This window comes from Anopheles stephensi, chromosome X (assembly GCF_013141755.1).
Source record: "Anopheles stephensi strain Indian chromosome X, UCI_ANSTEP_V1.0, whole genome shotgun sequence".
In the NCBI taxonomy this organism is placed as follows: domain Eukaryota; kingdom Metazoa; phylum Arthropoda; class Insecta; order Diptera; family Culicidae; genus Anopheles; species Anopheles stephensi.
This window is the reverse complement of record NC_050201.1, coordinates 20,807,108-20,827,892: the sequence shown is the minus strand read 5'-3', so window position 1 is coordinate 20,827,892 and position 20,785 is coordinate 20,807,108. Positions and strand designations below refer to the sequence as shown.

General features: G+C 45.4%; 1 protein-coding gene across 6 annotated transcripts in view; it reads right to left on the bottom strand.

Annotated features, from left to right (window-relative positions):
* Nucleotides 1-14,215: 14,215 nt before the first annotated feature.
* The window catches only part of LOC118513437 (uncharacterized protein K02A2.6-like), a 54,053-nt gene continuing 47,483 nt past the window's right edge, over nt 14,216-20,785 (bottom strand). For 3 of the 6 annotated variants that reach the window (XR_004906470.1, XR_004906468.1, XR_004906474.1), the window contains 2 exons: nt 14,928-19,573; nt 14,216-14,842 (listed from right to left, as the gene is read on the bottom strand). The gene's annotated coding sequence lies outside the window, so the exon portion shown is untranslated. The remainder of the gene's footprint in view (nt 14,843-14,927; nt 19,574-20,785) is intronic. The other 3 variants (XR_004906469.1, XR_004906473.1, XR_004906471.1) reach the window with 3 other exon arrangements.

Below are 20,785 nucleotides of genomic sequence, written 5' to 3'. Positions count from 1 at the left end.
TTGTATGTCATGGCCTGTTATTATAGGTAGGGACCTTATGCTGAAACTAAACATTTCTCTAGCCATATTCAAACGTCACACTTACGATGAAAGCGCCTTATTACAGCATAAATTGAAATCGAAAATACCTTCCCTGAAAACACACGTGGTGAAGAAGCTCAGAGATTTAGGCATTCTGAAAGAATCGTGGGGCGATGTACAGGTAGATAAAGGACAACCAGCCAAATTATTGACGTTTCCTCAAGATAATTGCGCAATGAATACTTTCCTGGAAATGTGCGCTATAGACAATTCTTCCATTACCGATCCCTCATTTGATATAGGCAAGGATCTTCTAAAGGAACAGATCTCTTTGGTAGCTAGAGCTGTTGAAGAATGTTACTGTAAATTTCCTTCAGAACAAATATTACCACCGGAGCAAGGAATGAAAATAAGTTTGATTCACGACACTCCAATATTTTGCAAGCCGAGACGTTTGTCTTACGCCGAACGAAATCAAGTTAGAGAAATTGTTAGAAATTTGCTCGAGAAAAACATAATCCGTCCTAGTAATTCACCTTATGCCTCGCCACTTGTATTGGTAAGAAAAAAGAACGGGGAAATCCGAAAGTGTGTAGATTATCGGCCTTTGAACAAGATCACGATTCGCGATAACTATCCTTTGCCACTGATTGAAACATGTCTCGAACATTTGGGGAACAAGCGTTACTTCACTTTACTTGATTTGAAAAGCGGATTTCATCAGGTTAAAATGCATGAGAATTCCATCCAGTATACAGCGTTCGTTACGCCTGACGGACAATATGAATATTTACGTATGCCATTCGGGCTGAAAAATGCACCGGCGGAATTTCAAAGGTTTATAAACAATGTATTGAGAGATTTTATCGAAAAGGGCAAACTAGTTGTATACATCGACGATATAATTATAGCTTCAGCTGATTTTGATGAACATTACGAGATTATCAAAGACGTTCTAAAAACACTGCGAAGAAATGGTTTAGAACTACGTTTAGACAAGTGTAAATTTGCACATGGTGAGTTGGATTATTTAGGTTATCGTGCAAATGCGGCATACGTCCTAGCGATCAACATATCAAAGCTATAACCAATTATCCACAACCAAAAAATAAGAAGCAAGTGCAACAGTGCCTGGGATTATTTTCCTTTTTTCGTAGATTTGTTCCTTCATTTTCTATACTGGCCAAACCCCTAACTAACTTGCTGAAAGATAAAGCTATTTTTGATTTTGATAAACAATGCATCGAAGCATTTGAGATTCTAAAGAAAAAACTAGTTGAGGCGCCTTTATTGTCTATATACGATCCTTCAAGAGAAACAGAACTGCATTGTGACGCCTGTTCAATAGGCTTTGGGGCAGTTCTACTACAAAAGCAAGAAGATGGAAAACCTCACCCGATCGCGTATTTCTCAAAGACAGCATCTTCAGACGAAGCAAAATTACATAGCTATGAGCTAGAAACTTTATCCATAATTTATGCTTTGAAACGTTTCCATACCTATGTTCATGGAATACCACTGAAGATTGTCACCGACTGCAATTCTCTAGTAGAAACGCTAAAAAATAGGAACACTTCTGCGAAGATCGCACGTTGGTCATTGTTTTTAGAGAACTACGACTATTCCATCACACATAGACCAGGTAGTTCAATGAGCCATGCCGACGCGCTTAGTCGTAAACAAATATCGACAGTAATAGACGACAAAGATATTGACTGGCAATTACAGATCGCCCAATCTCGCGATCCATATATAATAGACTTGAAGGAAAAAATAGAAACCAACGTGATCGATGGGTATGTGATAAAAGATAACGTAGTATACAGGCAACCTTCTACTGGTAAATTACAATTGTTAGTGCCCCGAGAAATGGTAAATAACGTCATTCGTAGCATACATGAAAAAATCGGTCATTTAGGTGTAGACAAGTGTTGCACTTCAATTAATAGACAATACTGGTTCCCAATGATGAAGACACGCGTTGAAAATTTTGTACGAAACTGTTTAAAATGTTTAATTTATTCTGCGCCTGCACGTAAAAACCAGCGGAATCTACATAGCATACCAAAAGAAAAACTCCCTTTCGACACCGTGCATATCGATCACTTAGGACCTCTGGCGTCAATATCATCGCAGAAAAAGTATATTTTGGTCGTGATAGATGCATTTACCAAATTTACAAAGTTTTATGCAGCAACGTCAACCAGTAGCAGAGGTGTATGTAACGCTCTAGAGCAGTACTTTTCGTACTACAGTCGCCCGAAAAGAATCATAAGTGATAGAGGCACGTGCTTCACATCAAGCGAATTTAGTAAGTTCTTGTCGAGTCGTGGTATTGATCATATATTAACGGCAACTTCATCACCACAAGCAAATGGACAGGTAGAAAGAGTGAATCGAGTACTACGACCAATGCTGAGCAAAACGACCGATCCAAATGATCACTCGGATTGGAGCTTGAAACTCCGCTCATTAGAATACGCGTTAAACAACTCAGTGCATTCTTCAACACGTTTTACTCCTTCAACCATGCTTTTCGGAACAGACCAACGTGGTCCCCAGGTCGATGAGCTAACGGAATTTCTCAAAGAAAAGACAAATCCTGTTCAGGCCAATCTAGCAATTATACGTCAAAAAGCGTCAGATAATATCTTGCAATCACAAATAATTAATGAGGAACAATTCAGTAAAAAACATCGCCCAGCTATTCAGTTCCAAGTAGGGGATCTTGTATTCATCCGCAACGTAGACAATAGCACAAATGTAAATAAGAAATTAATAGCTAGATATAAGGGTCCGTACATAATCCACAAACGGCTTCCGAATGATAGATATGTAGTTCGGGACATTGACGGTATGCAACACACTCAAATCCCGTACGACGGTGTGCTAGAAGCTGACAAATTAAGGGAGTGGATTTCACCAGTAGCAGATCTTGTCTTTGACGATAGCGATAGCTAATTGAGGGCAATTAGATAGTCAGGATGGCCGAGCTGTAAACGTGCATTTATTCGAAAAGCTCAAATGTCAAAGTTTGACAGTTGGTGATGTGATGCAACCTGGTGAATTATGAAATATAGAATTCAATTTCCGTTGAGAAGACAAAGGAGAAACAAGCACATTTCGGCGTCTTGTGTTATTTAGTTTATTTTTGGAAAGTTTACAAACATGCAGTTTGAATGTGATCGCCAGTTCAATGCGTATACATCTAAAGTCCCATTGGAAGTGGTGGCTGGTTTTGAGGCATGGATTACAATCAATGATGCAAAACCTAAGGTCTACACAGAATTCTTCGTTATCAAAGGAGCGAATCGATGTTTGCTTTGCAAAAAGACAGCGGAGGAGCTGAAAGTTTTGAAAGTTGGGCTAGAAGTTAATATGATAGGGCAAAAGAAGACACCATTTCCAAAATTTCCGGGAATCCAATTGAAGCTTACAATTGATGATACTGTTATGCCAAAGAAGCTAGCCTACCTAAGCATACCGATAGCGATGGAGGAAAAAGTCAATCAGAAGTTACAGGAAATGTTAGAAGCGGACATAATTGAGCCAGTTATAGGTCCTGCCAATTGGATATCGCCTATGGTAGTGGTTCCTAAGGGTAAAGACGACATTCCTCTTTGCATAAATATGCGATACCCTAATAAGGCGATTCAAAGGGAACACTATCCACTCCCTGTAATTGACACACTTCTCAACAAACTAAAAGGAGCAACAATAGTTTCCAAGCTAGACATCACGTCGGCTTATTACCACATTGAGCTACACCCGGATTCACGTGACATTACAACTTTTATGACAGGAAGAGGGCTTATGAGGTTTAAGCGTCTTATGTTTGGGATAAACTGCGCGCCTGAGATTTTCCAGAGAATCATGTCTGAGATGCTAGCGGTTGTTGAAGGAGTTATCATCTATATAGATGATATTGTCATATGGGGGACATCCATTACCGAACATAACACACGTTTGATCAAGTGTTAGACATCTTGGGGAAAAAAAATGCTACGCTCAACAAATCAAAATGTATGTTTGGGGTTGAGGAGTTGGAAATCCTAGGATTCAAAATTAATTCGAAAGGCATAAAGCCAACAGAAGACAAAATTGCGGCGATTCAAAACTTTAGGTTTCCTGAAACGAAGGAAGAAGTTCGTAGCTTTTTAGGCTTAGTTAATTTTATAGGTCAGTTCATTCCTCATCTTTCTTCGCGAACAGAACCTCTAAGAAGTTTTATCAGAGGTGACATAGAAATATTTGGGGTAGAACAACATAAAGCTTTTGACGATCTACGTCAGGAATTAGCGAACACAGTTCACAGTTTGGGTTTTTTCGATCCCAAAGATGCCACAGATTTATATGTGGATGCATCGCCAGTAGGTCTTGGAGCAGTGTTAACGCAGAGAAACAGCAATAATGAATCGAGAATTATTAGTTTTGCATCAAAGGGACTTACGGATACAGAAAAGATTTACCCGCAAACACAGAGGGAAGCTTTAGCTGTTGTTTGGGCTGTAGAAAAATTCTACACGTACCTTTTCGGGATTCATTTTACGGTGTACACTGACCATAAAACGTTGGAATATATATTTGGTGGAAAACACCAAGAAGAGAAACAGGCGTGCACGCGTGCCGAGGGTTGGGCACTGAGGTTGCAACCGTATGATTTCACAGTCGTACACGTTCCAGGACAAAGCAACATCTCGGATATTTTATCTAGGTTGTGCCCCCCGTCGAGTAAAGCGTTTGATGAGGCTTCAGAACATTTTGTTTGTTCTATTGAGATTGGACCAGTAGATATAAAGTTAGAAGAAATCAAACAAGCAACTAATTCCGATGCAACTTTGAATGAAGTTAGTAAGGCTATTGAAACAAACACATGGCCGTCACATTTGTTTGCTTTTCAGGCATTTGCAAAGGAACTTGGGGTCATAAACGGGGTGGTAGTGAGGAATGATCGAATTGTTCTCCCAGAGAAATTGCGGAAAAGAGCTTTAGATATTGCTCATAGGGGTCATCCAGGTGTAATAACTATGAAAAGAAACATCAGAGAGAAAATTTGGTGGCCATATATGGATCGGGACATAGAAAACAGGGTACAAGAATGTGAAGGCTGTGCATTAGTAAGGCAATCAGGGCCACCGGAGCCGATGACAAGAAAGGAAATGCCAGAGCGAGCATGGCAAGATTTAGCAATAGATTTTTTCACAGCAAAAGAATGTGCGACATTTCTAGTCGCAGTTGACTACTACAGTAGGTTTCTTACGGTTATGGAAATGAACACCACGACTTCTAGTAAAACAATTGAAGTTCTTGAACGTATATTCCATCACCACACTTACCCCGAAACGATTAGAACCGATAATGGCCCACCATTTTGCAGCGAGGAATTTTTAGGTTATTGCAATAGCAAAAATATTAGAGTCATACATACTATTCCAAACTGGCCACAGATGGATGGGTGAGTAGAAAGGCAGAATAGGGGTATCTTGCGGGCTTTACGGATTGCCAAAGCAATGAAAGACGATTGGAGGAAAGCGGTGCAAGAATACGTTTATAGCTATAACACAACACCTCATTCAGTTAGGGGAAAATCTCCAATGGAGCTTCTCACGGGCAGACCAGTTAAAGACCTACTACCTTCATTAAGGACTGACCCTTATTGGAATCGGGATGAAGAAGTTCGCGATAAAGACATGATCAGCAAGATGCATGGAAAATTGTACGCTGATAGAAAACGCCATGCCAGGGATAATGCGATAAGTGTTGGAAACAAAGTATTCATAAGAAATTATGAAATAGGTAAATTAGAGCCTACTTTCCGAGCAGAACGTTTTACAATCGTAGAAAGAAATGGCACAGAGGTAGTTATAACCGGTGAAAATGGAAACAGGTATCGAAGACCAGTAGCTCACATAATAAGATGTCCAACAACGAGTAGCACAAGGAATACTCTAGAAGAAGAAGGTAAAACTAATATTCCATCCTTAAAAATATCAGATGGGACAGGACAAAAGCAAGGCCAAAATGAGGGTCCCCTGCCCAGAGAGAGACCAAAGAGATACGTCAACATACCATTGAGGTTTAGGGAATGATTTCGTTTTGTTTATTCCTTAGTATGTTTAACAAGTGTTATATTGTTAAATTTGTCTAGATTTGTTGGACTAGGTGAGGGATGTAGAGTACTAGACTATAACGATTAATTCAAATAATGTCAACTGGGTAACGCAAGGCAGTAATGTCAACTGGGTAGCAAAGGTAACGTGTGTTACAGATAAGTAACGGGGATACCAAGCAGAGAAGGGAAAACCGTCAGAGTGTTAGCGAACGTGATCGTGATAGGACGTAAGTCTGGAACAGTTTAATAAACGAACAACTCTACACAAAGGTGATATCGAGGTCACTCTTGCTGCTGATCCTGAAGCTGATAAGAGCACCATCATGGACGGTGTCGCGTACGCAACGGTCCACGTCGTTTTGACAGCGGAGCGGAGCGGATCATCTTTTAGCTGCGGACATAACACCGGCGAAACGAAGCGAATTCGCTCAGGAGAATCCTAAAACATGAACTCTCACCAGCAGCGGTGAACGGTGATTGACCGGAGGCTGGAGAACGAATAAAAACTCGGCGCGCGCCGAGATGAGCTCTCTTTCAACACGCAGCAGATGAACGCAGCTGATTTTAAACTTTCGAATAAAGTAGTACTAAAATTTCAACGCATTCGAAGTTGTTAAAAACTGTCGAAAGTCCGAAACGCGTACTAAGTGAGGAGCGCTTGTTGCTGGACGCAACAATTTTAAAATCAGTTACGTGCAATAATTCACAGTCAAAAGAATTTGTGCGAAACAGTTTAGTTCAGCTCTCTACGTTCTCACAAAACGCATCACAAGATTTCGTGCAACAGACTCTAATTGCCGCGTCTTAAAGTGAGTGAAATTAGGAGAACGTGATCGCGAACATTAAATGCAATGGAAGGCAAATTGTGTGGTGTGTGCAACGGTGCAAGCACGGAGAATGCAGTGGATTGTGATCGGTGTGAACGGATGTTTCATCTAGACTGTGTGAACGAAGATGATACCGTGTACAGTCGAGAGTGGACATGCCACATGTGCACGCCTGGAACGCCGGATCCCGCCTCTTCGATCCTTCACCACGCTACGCCCGTCGTAGCCAGTCCAATCGCCAGAGAAAAGGTCGATGATGAAATGGCGAATCAGGTGCCGTACGCTAGAGCTAGATCTACGGAAGTGATCTCGTCCCTACCCAAACGCCCTGACCCAGCTACCATATCGTCGCCTCGGGATGTAAATCTCTCTTGGGATGATTTAAGCAGAACTTTTAGTCGGATGCTCGAAGAAGCAAACGCAGCTCGAGAAGCGCAACGACGAGAGCCGGACGTAGTACAAAGGCTCGAGTCAGTACTAAATACGTTTGTTCAACTTCATACGTTTTGAGACTGCTTTTAACGAAACGACAAATTTGTGTGGGTTTTCGGATGGTGAAAATATGGCGAGACTTCAACAAGCACCGAAGGGAGACGCACTTAGGGCGGTACAGGGACGACTCAGAAATGCAGCAAACCTAAAAGAAGTGATGCAAGAGTTAAGGTCATCGTTCGGGCGCCCAGAAGTGATCGTGAAAACGTTGTTGAACCAGATTCGTCGCCAGGTACCACCGAAAGCCGACAAACTGGAGACCTTGATCCAGTTCGCCGTTTCCGTAGACGAGATGTGTGCCGCGGTGAGGACTAGCGGAAAGCAGGAGCGATACGATGGTCCAGTGTTGGATGAACTTGTCAGCCGCCTTCCACCGATGATAAAACTGATGTGGGGTATACACAGCTTAAATCTGCAGAACGTCAACTTAACCGCCTTCGGAAAGTGGATGCAATCTATAAAGCAAGCGGCTCAATCCGTGACACCTCCTGCATCGTGCCTAGAGCCGAGTAATAGTAAGTACGTTAATGCGCACTCTACAAACTATTCCTCGCAGAACTGTACGGAAACCAAATGTGCATGCGACGACGGATGTGCTGAACTGCAGGACTGCGTCGCATATTGGCAGATGAACATCGCAGACCGTTGGGACTTCGTGAAGCGAAGGTACTTATGCAAATACTGCCTGAGGAAGCACCGTGCTCCATGCAAAGAATCCAGGCAGTGCGGCAAAGACGGATGCACGATGAAACATCATCCATCTCTACACAACAAGGCAGGTAAAATCAGGCAAGAAGCTAACTTCTCCCACTCTACAGCCACCGAAGAAAGTGTCCTGTTAAGATATGTTCCGGTCGAGCTCCAAGCCGGAGGAAAAACGGTGAAGACAGTTGCCTTTCTGGACGATGGAGCTTCGGTTTCACTGATCGAACAGTCTCTGGTGTTGGGAGAACGAGTTGGGATTGGAGGGGTCAGACCGACCGCTGTGCTTGAAATGGACAGGAGGGCAACATCGCACTGAACGTGACTCCAAACAGGTGAGCGTTAGTATTATGGGAATGTCCAGTGGTGCCAAGAAATTCCAAGCCTCAAACGTACGATCGGTAAAACACCTTGGATTACCCCCTCAACGGGTAAAAATGGATCGTCTGCGTACAAAGTTTTGCCACCTGGCGTCCATTCCATTGCCACAGTATCCGGCAGCAGCCCCTCGCATCCTTCTTGGCATGAACAACTATCACCTCACGGTGCCGTTAAAAACAATAGAAGGACAAGCGGACGAACCAGTGGCCACAAAGACCCGGCTAGGATGGGTGGTTTCTGGGTGGAACGGCAATGGTATCAACAGCAGCATCGTATCATTCCACCGGGCCCAAGAGTGCGACTGTGAACTCATCGAAGCCAAGATAGGGACAGCTTTAAAGGGTGGTTTCGCGCTCGAGGAACCCCGTCACAGAGGCGCTATCAGCATGCTCTCAAAAGAGAATGAACGAGCAATCGCAATACTTCAAAAGACCACCGTTCTTAAAGGCGAAAGGTATGTCACAGGACTGCTTTGACGTTATGACGATGTTAAACTGCCAAACAATCGTTCAATGGCCCTCAGACGACTCGAATGCTTAGAGCGAAGATTGTCCAAAGATCCAAAGCTCCGCGACATGATGGATCAGGTCCTGAAAGAACACATCGAGAAAGGCTACATTAAAAAATTAGCAGAAAGTGAGATACAAACGAAACACCCCAGGAAATGGTACCTACCTATCTTGCCGGTTTTCAACCCAAATAAACCGAATAAGGTTAGAGTGGTCTGGGACGCGGCAGCAGCTGTAAACGGAATATCACTTAACTCGATGTTGATGACTGGACCGGATTTGCTCTCTCCACTGCCTGCAGTTCTTAGCAGATTTAGGGAGTATGCTGTGCTGATACAGGAAGAAGATCACAACAGCCAACGATTTTTCTGGCGAACAGTTCCATCGCAAACCGATCCCGATGAATACGTGATGCTGCGAATGACCTTCGGTTCGGCGTGTTCTCCAAGTTGTGCACAGTTCGTGAAAAATATGAATGCCGATCGCTACGCCGAGCGCTTTCCGGAAGCAGCGGAATGCATCAAATCTCATCATTACGTCGACGACATGCTGACTAGCGTTGAAAGTGTGGATGAAGCAGTATCCTTGGGTAGGAACGTAGCATACATTCACCAGCAAGGCGGGTTCCAGCTGCACAATTGGATTTCGAACCAGGAGGAGGTGTTACGTGCTGTCGGAGGAAGTATGCAACAGGCCAAAGATTTGAACCTCGATCCAGCGATGAAGACGCAGAAGGGTTTAGGCATGTGGTGGGATCTGCATGTTGCTCTGTTAATGGGGTAGGAACCGAAGCTCCTCTCGGGGTTACACAGGCTCTCCTACCCAACTCCTATTCCGTCACGTCCTCGCCGTACAGAGTGGTAACTTTCCCCACCACATATCCAAGCTTGGGTACACGGGCCTGTCCCAACCCCTTGGGTGGATGGTGGAGAAAGGCTAAACAGGAGGGGGGTGGGCAGACCAGGCAACTGGTCTGTCTGTACGTCGGGGGGGTAACCAGACGTTAAACCGAACTGCCACGAGGCCCTCCAGAGGTACCTGGGGGCTTGAGCGCAGGGCCAGTCACCCTGCCTCAAGTAACTCAACGACTACGGAAAGCTTAAACAGTTATGCGATACCCGGATTCCACGATATCAGACCCCCGCACCGTCCAAAAAATAACATTCTTATGGACTCATGGAACGTACGCACTCTCTACAGAGCCGGAGCCTTGAAGCAACTTGATGACGCCCTAGCCATACTGAACATGGACCTCGTAGCTCTACAAGAGATCCGTTGGTTAGGGAATGGTGTGCATAACAGGCGTGGCAGTAGCCGCTACGATATATACTTCAGCTGCCACGACCGCCACCATATGCTCGGAACGGATTTCGCCGTCGGTCCGCGGCTGAAATCCGAAATCATCGGTTTCAAGGCTATCAATGATAGGCTATGCACCCTGTGCATGCGAGGCAGATTCTTCAACATCAGCCTCATCAACGTTCACGCCCCTACCGAAGACAAGGATGAAGAGGAGAAGGACCTGTTCTATGGCCGCCTCACAAAAATCATTGACCAGTGTCCCAGGCACGATGTTAAAATCATCCTGGGGGACTTCAATGCAAAAGTCGGTAGGGAGCCAATGTACCGCCAATACATTGGAAGTCACAGTCTACATGAGCACAGTAACGACAATGGTAGTAGATTGGTCCAGTTTGCAGCTGCAAACAATCTGGTTGTGGGAAGTACCAAGTTTGCGCGCCGAGACATTCACTAAGCTACGTGGGTGTCTCCGGATGGAGCCACTTCCAATCAGATAGACGACGTGTTGATTAGCCGCCGAAGACAGTCGAGCTTGCTGAACGTCAGAACGTATCGAGGGGCCAACATCAATTCCGATCACTATTTGGTTGGCTTAGTGATTCGTTGCAGAATCGCCCGTCCCCGCGTCAATGGGGGCGAAACTAACACGCAGGCTCGGCTCAACACGGACTCCCTAAAGGACAGTCACGTCCAACAGGCATTCAAATCCGCTTTAGGTGAGGCTCTACTACCAGAAAATGAATATGAAACTACGAGCGAACGGTGGAACGCTCTAAAAACAAAAATAATAAGCTGTGCCAATTCCACACTCCCACCACGTCGGGGCAACACCAGATCTGGCTGGTTCGACGAAGAATGTAGACATGTGACAGAACGTAAAAACTGCGCATACCGAGTAATGCAGCAGCGGCATAGAACGCGGGCATGCGCAGAGGAATACTCACGGCTCAGGAGAGAAGAGAAAAGAGTTCACCGCACCAAAAAACAACTTTGGGAAGAGCAGCGGGTGCGGGAACTTCAAGAAATCAGAGTGCGTTACGGACCAGGAAGAAAGTTTTACCAGGTCGCCGAAATAACTTTAGACCTAAGGTGACCTGCTGTCGGAATAAGGATGGGGATCTGGTCAGCTACCAGCCAGAGGTCCTCTCGCGATGGGCTCAGTACTTTGATGAATTGCTAAATGATCAGTTCAACGAACAGCTAGAGGCTCCACTAGCAGATGATATCATGCTACTGCCACCTAGCATAGATGAAACACGAATGGCCATCCGTCGGCTCAAGAACAACAAGGCACCAGGCACCGACGGAATAGTAGCCGAACTGATCAAAAACGGTGGTGCAGCACTCGAACAGGAAATTCATCAAATTATTACTGAGGTATGGGATAGCGAATCGATGCCTTGTGATTGGAATCTTGGCATCATCTATCCCATATACAAGAAGGGAGATAGGCTAGAGTGCAGCAACTACAGGGGTATCGGTGTTGAATACCGCCTACAAGATTTTCTCCCTTATCTTACAAAATCGACTTGTCCCATTCGTTGAAGAGATAGTCGGAAACTATCAGAGAGGATTCCGAAACGGAAAATCAACCACTGACCAGATCTTCACGATGCGGCAAATCTTGGAGAAGATAGCGGAGCAGCAGCTCCACTCCTACCATCTCTTCATTGATTTCAAAGCCGCCTATGACAGCATAGCCAGTGTAAAACTGTACGACGCAATGAGCTCTTTTGGAATCCCGGCCAAGCTTACCAGGCTTGTACGATTGACAATGGCCAACATCACATGCCAGGTGAAGGTGGATGGAAAACTCTCAGGGCCCTTTGCTACCACCAAGGGCCTACGCCAGGGAGATGGGCTCGCCTGTCTCCTCTTCAATCTGGCGCTAGAGAGAGCCATCCGTGACTCAGAGGTGGAAGCTTCGGGGACCATCTTCTATAAGTCAATCCAAATCCTGGCATACGCTGATGACATAGACATCATTGGTTTGAAGCTCTCCTATGTAGCAGAAGCTTATCAAAGGATCGAGCAAGCGGCACAGAACCTCGGGTTGGAGATTAACGAGGCGAAAACCAAAACGATGGTGGCACCACCAGCGGCCCTGCTAACAAACACTGATTTACGCAGGGGTGATGTACAGATAGGTGACCGCACCTTCGAAGTCGTCCAAAACTTCACCTATCTGGGGTTAAAAGTCAGCACCGACAACAACATTGATGTTGAGTTACGCGCACGGGTGCTGGCTGCCAACCGGGCATACTACAGCCTGAGGAAACTTCTCCACTCTAAATACCTGTCGCGACGTACGAAGCTGGGACTGTACAGAACGTTTATAGTCCCAGTACTCACATACGCCTCTGAGACATGGACTCTGTCCAAGACTGACGAAGCCCTCTTAGCCGCGTTCGAGAGGAAGATGCTCAGAAGGATTTTTGGCCCCGTACGTGTGGAAGGACAATGGAGGAGCCGCTACAATGACGAGCTCTACGAGCTGTACGATGATCTCACTATCGTACAGCGCATTAGACTCGCCAGGCTCCGGTGGGCTGGTCACGTCATAAGAATGACACCGGACGACCCAGCCCGTAAAGTCCTTTTAGGCCGTCCACAAGGACAGAGGAGGCGTGGTAGGCCCAAATTGAGATGGAGTGATGGCGTTGATGCGTCCGCCAGAACGGCCGGGATAACGGATTGGCAGACGACGGCGCTGAACCGTGAGCGGTATCGAGGATTGTTGCAGCAGGCCAAGACCGCAAAGCGGTTGTAGCGCCTGATAAGTAAGTAAGTAAGTGGGATCTGCAGGATGACACCTTCCAATTCAAGCTGCCAAAAAAGGATCTATCTATTCTGCAAGGGACAGCGGTGCCAACAAAACGACAGGTACTTAGTACGCTAATGACGATTTATGATCCTTTGGGCTTGATTGCAGGATTCCTCTTATACCTGAATGTTCTACTGCAAGAAGTGTGGCGCGCTGGAGTTACATGGGACGATGAAATTCCGCATAACCTACAAGAAAAATGGAAGGAATGGTTAGCCTGCTTACCTCACCTGCAAACGGAAAAGATCCCACGATGCTACCAATCTCCAACTAACGCGACGGGTGGCATAATACAACTTCACGTGTTTGTGTACGCCGGAAAGGATGGCTTTGCCGCGGTGGCTTACTTCCGCTTTGAAGCAGATGGAAAACGGGAAGTAGCTTTGATTGACGCCAAAACTCGAGTGGCTCCGATCAAGTACACCTCCATTCCTCGGTTGGAGTTACAAGCGGCCGTTTTGGGTGTTCGTTTGATGAAGGCAACAGAAGCAGCTCACCGTTTGAAAGCTGATCGACGTTTTTTCTGGACGTACTCGAAGGACGTGTTGTGTTGGCTGAATTCGGATCATAGGAAATAGCACACCGAGTCGGCGAGATCTTGGAAAACTCATCTGTACAGGAATGGAACTGGGTACCAACGAACGACAATGTAGCTGACGAAGGTACTAAATGGGCGAACCTTCATCGACACTTCGCTACGGAAAACTGGTTCAAAGGACCTAGCTTTCTGCAACAGCCGGAAGAGGATTGGCATCTTCAATCGTTCGAGCACGCGGCGACAGAAGAGGAAAGGTGTCAGACAGATAACCTGCATGGTCAACTGAGTCCAGTACTTCAGTTCGAGAGATTTTCGCTGTGGAAGCGGTTACATCGCGCTGTAGCATATGTTTGGCGCTTCATCAACAATGCAAGACAGCCCACAGAGTCTCGAACATACAGACCCCTTACTCACACCGAATATCAACTGGCTGAGCGATCGATCTTCAAAGAGGTCCAAAAACAAGAATTTCCGGATGAGTACCGTCTATTTCTTGAAGAAAAAACAGGTTCGAATGGCACTAAAAGAAAAATAAATAAAAATAGTCCTCCTTATAGAAGCAGCGCATATATGGACAGCGACGGAGCGTTACGAGTACGAGGACGGATCGATGCCTGTCGCCTTGTAGGGAACGACATGAAACGACCGATAATACTTCCTAAAAGATGCTGGCTCACCGACCTAGTGATTGCGGAGTATCATAGGAAGTATCAACACCAGAATCATCAAACGGTCATGAACGAGGTACGGCAAAGATTCGATGTTCCAGCGCTGCGGAGTGCCTGTCATCGAGTGCGAAAAAACTGTATGGTATGCAGGATCCGCAAAGCCGCACCGAAACCTCCTATGATGAGTGGACTTCCAGAAGCTCGTGTATCGCCATACGAGAGGCCGTTTACATATACTGGGATAGATTACTTCGGACCGTACATGGTTGCCATCGGGCGTAGGCAGGAGAAGCGTTGGGGCGTGCTCTTTACATGCCTTACAGTACGAGCGGTGCACATCGAAATCGCCCACAGTATGACAACAAGCTCCTGCATCATGGCCATCCGTAACTTCATAGCTCGTCGGGGCACCCCTATTGAATTTCTATCCGACAGAGGAACGAACTTCGTCGGAGCCGATCGAGAACTAAAAGAGGCCGTGAAACACATTAATTCGGACCAGATCATAAAAGCGATGTATCTTCCCGATACGAAATGGACGTTTAACCCACCTGGCGCGCCGCATTTTGGAGGCGCTTGGGAACGATTGGTACAATCCGTGAAGCGAACATTATCCGGCATGCAGTTTACGAAGACACCCACAGACGCCGTATTGATGAACTGGTTGATCGAGGTGGAACACATAATCAACGCGCGTCCACTAACACACGTACCGGTTGACAGCGACGACGACGCACCACTAACACCAAACCACTTATTATTGGGCTCTTCCTCAGGCGTAAAACCTCTTTCACCATTCCTTGACTCCTCGGCAGCACTACGGAATAGTTGGAAAACATCCCAACTATACGCGGACCAATTTTGGCGTAAATGGGTTTCTTCCTACTTACCAACACTCACCAGACGCAGCAAGTGGTTTCAACATCAGCGTCCGCTACAGGAGGGCGACCTAGTGCTGATAGTGGATGAGGCGCTACCCAGAGGCTGCTGGCCGAGAGGACGGATCATCCAAGCCGTGCAATCGCAAGACGGTGCGGTGCGACGCGTTCAGGTGCAACTTAGCAACGGAAAAGTCCTGGAACGCCCGGCAGTGAAGATAGCACACATCGACGTGAGACCAAAACAATGTGTTTAACGAGGCAAACACCGGGGGTCAGTGTCGCGTACGCAACGGTCCACGTCGTTTTGACAGCGGAGCGGAGCGGATAATCTTTAAGCTGCGGACATAACACGGGCGAAACGAAGCGAATTCGCTCAGGAGAATCCTAAAACATGAACTCTCACCAGCAGCGGTGAAGGGTGATTGACCGGAGGCTGGAAAACGAATAAAAACTCGGCGCGCGCCGAGATGAGCTCTCTTTCAACACGCAGCGGATGAACGCAGCTGATTTTAAACTTTCGAATAAAGTCGTACTAAAATTTCAACGCATTCGAAGTTGTTAAAAACTGTCGAAAGTCCGAAACGCGTACTAAGTGAGGAGCGCTTGTTGCTGGACGCAACAGACGGTGATCTCATTACTCCGGAGAGCACTTTCTCTCGCAATGAAAAAATCCCACCGGTAACAGTGCGTAACCTAAACGAAGAGCAATACAGCTCTCTCTGTGCTGCTACTCAACGAGGTGAACTGGACGCATCGTTTAGTTTCTCTGCAGATAGTTGCTGCAGAATATTCTGCAAAACGTGGAAAGATCACGAAGCTGCTAAATTTTTATTAGCCAGCTTCAACCGTGAGTTTTTTACCCACGACTTCCCGGGGGATAAACCTTTTCGGGTTATTCTTAAGGGCCTGCGCTTCGGCAATGAGTTGCGCGTTGAAAACATGTTGAAGGAATGCGGTTTTCGGCCCTTGCAAGTGCGTGAGCTACATGCTGGCGTTGCTTTAAAGGCACCATCCAAACTATTCGTGGTTTCCTTCAAAACAGGAATCACGACCCTTGACGAGGTTCAGTCTATCAAGTACCTCAACTACACCAGTGTCAGGTGGGAGCGCTATTCGCCAAGACGAGACGAAGTCCAACAGTGCCAACACTGTTCATCATTCGGGCATGGCTCGAACAACTGCGCAATGCTCTCTAGTTGTGCTAAATGCGGTGGAAGTCATCGCACAACGCAATACACAGCTGAACTCAAAGATCAACGCGTGTGTGCAAACTGCTCTGGCAACCATGGCCCCCGCAATCCGAACTGCCCAACACGGATCGCTTACTTGAAGAAAAAGAATAACTCAAAAACGCATACAACTAAAGAGCGATTTCTTCCAGCTCCACTACAAGCTCAATCTCACTACATTGGATGCAGAAAAACCAGCGCTCAACTATAACAACAACAATATCAAATTCCATGCCAACACAGTTGCATGCAGCATCGTTGCGCTACAGCAGCAGCAAAGTCACCAGCAACAATACTTGCAACTGCAAAATCCCAAACAACAGTCGGAGCACAAGCAACAGCTACCACTCCCAGCACAGCCGCAGCTAAATGAACAACAAACAGCACCATCGGTAACACACACTAAATCACGATCTACGTCCCGACACCATCGTAGGCATCCCAAAACAGTTGACCGATACTGTAACCCATGGCAGTGTACCACAAAAGCCAAAACCTTATCGACAACCTGTCCAAGACAAGCTCAACAAACTGCGTGCCGACCTCAGTGCAGAAGCTGAGGATGATGAGAAAGAGCTGTTTAAAATGGTGGTTCAGCTCTGGCTGAAATACAAACGTGTAGTAAAACACTGCTCCAAAGACCAGATTTTCAGAACGATGGTCGATTTCATCTCTGGGGCCCTAAAATGATTGTAGGTGGAATGCCGTTCCATCGCCCACAAACGGTTGGAACTTATTGATTTCGTCGTAAACGAGGATATGTCATTGCTTGCCTTAACGGAAACGCACTTAAAACCAACACAATCATTCTATCTTCCGGAGCATGCTGTTGTACGTGTAGATTGGCAGAGCCTAGGAGGCGGTGTAGCGATAGCAGTGCATCGGTCTCTTAAATTCCGTGTACTTCCTCTCCCAGAGACAAAACTGGTTGAGTCTGCTTGAATAGGAATCTTCACTACACAAGGAACGCTCCGCTTCTATTTAGCCTATTGTGCGAAGCAAGCTAGGGGAAGCGACGGTTCAATTCAGATCCTGAAAAATGATCTACAAAAGCTTACACGAATTACACATCAATACATCATCGCCGGTGATTTGAACGCCAGACACCGCCAATGGAGCAATACTATCGCCAACGGAAACGGAACAATTTTGTGTGATGACCTTCAGACAGGATTTTACACAGTAGAATTCCCACCGCAGCCGACATACTACAAAAATGGAAGTTTCTCTACCCTTGATTTGTTCCTGACCAACATGGTGGTAAATGAACCCACAGCGATCACAGCACTTTCTTCAGATCACCTGCCTGTATTGATGAAAATCGATGGTTCGGGGACCGAGCCCAGGAAGGAACGCCTAAACTATCGTGCAGCGGATTGGACGAGATTTCAACGCATCACGGAAGCTACTATCAACGCCGAAATTCCGCTTAACACAATCAACGACATTGACGCAGCCATCACCATGCTCGAAGCCTGTATAAACAACGCGGTAAGTTCGTGCGTTCCTCGCGTTGAAATAAGTACAAAACTCATCCAGCTTGACCGTGAAACAAAAGGTCTAATCGACCAAAAGAACATTACCAAAGGACAGGGATAGGGCCTCCGCTTTCCGTCAAGCGGCTAAACTTTTCGAATATAGGCTTAGGTTACATAAAAATCAACGATTCTCCAAGATGGTAAAGAATCTTCCCAAAAATTCCCAACCCTTCTCGCGCACTAAGCCCAAACCCATTCCTCCTCTGAAAGGTAACCCCATTTGTTATTTGCTTTACACCACAAGAAAAAGTATCCTTATTAGCCAACGTTTTTGCTAGCTCGCATAACATCAGCGACACAATGACCAGTCCGCATGAAAACATTGTGCAAAGTAGTATTGGTGAAATCAATTCCCACTCTGACCCTGCTTTAGTCATAAACAGGACCTCACGAAGTGAAATTCATAATCAAATACAGCGTTTCCTTCAAGGCACCGGGCCGGATGGCTTTTTCAACATCTGCCTAAAACATCTTGGTCAATTCTTTGACCCTACTGACCAACATCTTCAATAGGTGCCTTGAGTTAGGATATTTACCAGCTCGCTGGAAACATGCAAAGGTTATTCCTATCAGGAAACCTGGGAAAGATCCCTGCATGGCTTCCAGTTATAGGCCTATCTCCTTACTGTGCGTTCACACCAAAATCCTGGAGCGCATTATTCATGCAAGAATGGAAAACCATTGCTCTGAGAATAACACCCTGACTGAAGTTCAGTTTGGTTTCAGGAAAGCTCACTCTACGTCTCATCAACTGCAACGTATGATTAACAGCATAAACCAGGGTAAAATCCGTGGCTGGTCCACTGCCTTAACACTTTTAGACATTACAAAAGCCTTTGATAACGTATGGCACCATGGGCTTCTGCACAAATTGAAAGTACAAGATTTTCCAAAGTACATTTTAAAAATCATTCAAAGCTACCTTTGTGACCGTACATCAACAGTTCATTTGGGCTCACTCCGATCAAAGCCCTACAGTAACAGTGCAGGTGTTCCTCAGGGGAGCGTCTTAGGACCTCTTCTACACAATTGCTACACTACTGATGTTCCATCCCTAAATCAACGTGCGCAACTTTCTCTTTACGCAAACGATACTGCAATAATGCATAGCTCTCCGGTCTATGCAAAGCTCCATTCTGGACTGCAAAAAAGCGTTGATAAATATTTAAAACATTTAAACGACTGGAAGTTACTGGTGAACAGCAGTAAAATGCAGGCCATTGTTCTACCTTACCGAAAGCGTACTATGGCGACAATCCAACGGAAAGTGATTCAAATAGCAATCCACGACAATCCACTCCCCTGGACCCCTACCATGCGATATCTCGGCAACACACTAGAGAGCCACCTTACATTCAAAGCTCATATTGAAAAGCTTTAATCTAAAACATGCGGTCTTCTACTCAGTCAGAGGATTTATCTTATCAAAAGACGGTACACTCTTACAATAGAAAGCAAACTTATACTGTACATACAAGTTATACTACCTGCAATTCTATATGGATCACACATCTGGGGGTCATGCTCCAACAGGAGTATCCTTGCTGTACTGCGAATACAAAACAAATTTTTGAAAATGATCCTCAATCACCCGTCAAGATACTGCACAGCACAGCTTCACAAGGAAGCTGGAACACTTCTTGTCAGGAATCATATCCCACAAAATCTAGATAACTTTAAACATAAATGTCTGTCATCCAATTTTAGGATGATTCAGACGTTGTTCCTTGATGATTAGGCAAGAGATTTGAAAATGTACATATTATAAATATTGCCTTGTTTAAAATAAGATAATTTAGGTTAGTTAGTCAGATACTTTAGGTACGTAAGATACATTAAGTAGATTCAAATAATATATGGGATGATTCCTTTCATGAAGGCAGCTTAAGTGACCTTCCTCTACCAGTTAGTATAACTGGTCTTCATAAAAATATGACTTATTTTCTTCAAATTAATTAAATTCGGTAGAAAACTACAGCGTAAACACTAAATAGGAGGATACCTGTCAGGATGTTCAAAGCGACCTATTAATGTAAATTGTCAAATAAAACCAATTTTGTTCTTTAAAACATCAAAAACAACAGGTGCTCGTATAGTGGAGTAAATGACTGTAGGGTCGAGAGAAATGACAAAAAACCAAACGTGCTTTCCAAATTACTAACAGTTAGTTTTTGTGGGCAGTGTTTGTCTTGAGGAAAATGTCGGGAAGTGACAAAACCTTCAAGATGGATTTTTCGGAAATACCACGAAAACCAACAAGAGCAGAAATTTTAAAGGTCCTTACGGGTGCTTCCAAACTGCTTTTGACGACGGAGAAACTTTAGATGGTCCAAATGTTGAACCTCTCTTCTAGTGGAATTGTAACGGTAGCGAATACGCAATTCCACGCACACACGTATGTCGCGTAAGAACACTAAGTGTCGTAACCGTAACCAAAGTATCAGGCGGAACAAACTCCGGACAGTCCGTTTGTGATTCCGAATCACATCTGTCACTCGAAGTCGTTTACGCGCGCGGATAGTACGGTAGTGGTCCATAATTCGCGGTCATTAGGAGAGAATTCTCGTACCGCAAGACGCTAAGTGTCGTTTGTGAGCGATTCTGAATCGCGACAGCCTAGCGTCGGAGCGGGAAGCGAACACATCACCTTGGAAGATACGCGACGCGGACAACTTCCAAGACCAACTGAACAGGTAGATCTGCGTACTGCAGATCCCAGCAGTATGGGTAGAAATCCACGCCAAGCGCCGCAATCGTTCGC